The sequence below is a fragment of the Oncorhynchus mykiss genome, chromosome 3 (genome assembly GCF_013265735.2).
Source record: "Oncorhynchus mykiss isolate Arlee chromosome 3, USDA_OmykA_1.1, whole genome shotgun sequence".
NCBI classification, from domain to species: Eukaryota; Metazoa; Chordata; class Actinopteri; order Salmoniformes; family Salmonidae; genus Oncorhynchus; species Oncorhynchus mykiss.
The window spans coordinates 74877250-74878555 of NC_048567.1; the positions used below are offsets into that span (position 1 = coordinate 74877250).

At 47.0% G+C, this 1306-nt stretch overlaps 1 pseudogene; it reads right to left on the minus strand.

The window, feature by feature from the left end:
• Positions 1 to 298: 298 nt before the first annotated feature.
• Positions 299 to 453, minus strand: LOC118964358 (annotated as a pseudogene).
• Between the last annotated feature and the right edge of the window lie 853 nt (positions 454 to 1306).

The following is a 1306-nucleotide window of genomic DNA, read 5'->3' on the forward strand; positions in this document are numbered from 1 at the left end:
GGCCAATCAGATACTAGTCCTCAGCTTCAACGTGTTCAGATCTGGAGAGTCTGACCTGAGGAACCGTCCAACCACAGAGAGGAAAGCCAGCAGCTCCGATTAGCCATTTCCTGGTCTATGGAGACATGGAGGGCATGGCACATCAAAGGTCCCTGCCACCCCTTTCCCACAACCTTCCCAATCCCAGAGTATTCCCATTGTTTTAGATACAGTTCCCAGCTCCCCCATCTCTCTCACACTGCCCCATAGAGACGTAACAGCACACACTTCCCTACTGATGTTTAAAAAAAAAACATTTAACAGGGGAGCCCGAACACAGTCCAGAAATTATGCAATCGAGATTTCCACATTTAGGAACTTTGGAGGGGTCAGTACAGCCTGAGTGCAATGGCTGAGCCTTGCCCTGGGTGAACCGCCTTCTTGATCACGGTATCTCTCTTGCCAGGTTAGTATGATCCTTGCCAGGTTAGTATGATCCTTGCCAGGTTAGTATGATCCTTGCCAGGTTAGTATGATCCTTGCCAGGTTAGTATGATCCTACTACTGTAGTGATTGTTATCCATAGAGGGTGTGTTGGTGTAAAACCTGTTAAAGAAAGGAACGACGTAAAGCCACGCCTTCAGGCACCTTCAGGCACCTTTCAGAAGGTGAACTCTCTATCAGAGACAGACACACATTCTACCTTCCTTAAACTTTCCGCAGACTTCATTCTAACCCGAATAGCTGACTGACTGGCCATACATACATTTCCAGTAAATTGATGAGAGTTCCCATAGTAGCAATATCAGCCAGGAAAAGTGTTCAGTCTCTTGTGAGTGTGGTCAATGGTGGGTGAAGATAGTTCCACTGATTACTGATTACACCAACTGATTACTGAGTCCCATCCGAATAATTTACTATGTACCTGGGGGAGTCCTAGCTACCTGTTTAAAAACACTTCTTCAAACACGGATCTCAGGCCTCGCTCATTCATCCTGCTTTCCATGACATGCTTCCGCTTTCACGTCTCTTCCCAGCTCTGTGTCTCACTGGAACACAAAGCACAAAGAGGGACCAGGTAAAGGAAGCTATGGCCATATATGGGCACAGGGACACACAGTGCCAGGTGGGTGTGTGGAGAACCGTTAACCTATCGTACCTGAGTACACAAACACACCTTTAAGAAGGCCCCTCCCATTCAACACACACACACACACACACACACACACACAAGTGTGGTACATCAAACCAAATGCAGCGAGCAGCCCTTGTGACTTCTACGTTATTCAGTTAAACTCTTTGCCTGAACTCAACAATGGAGTGACTA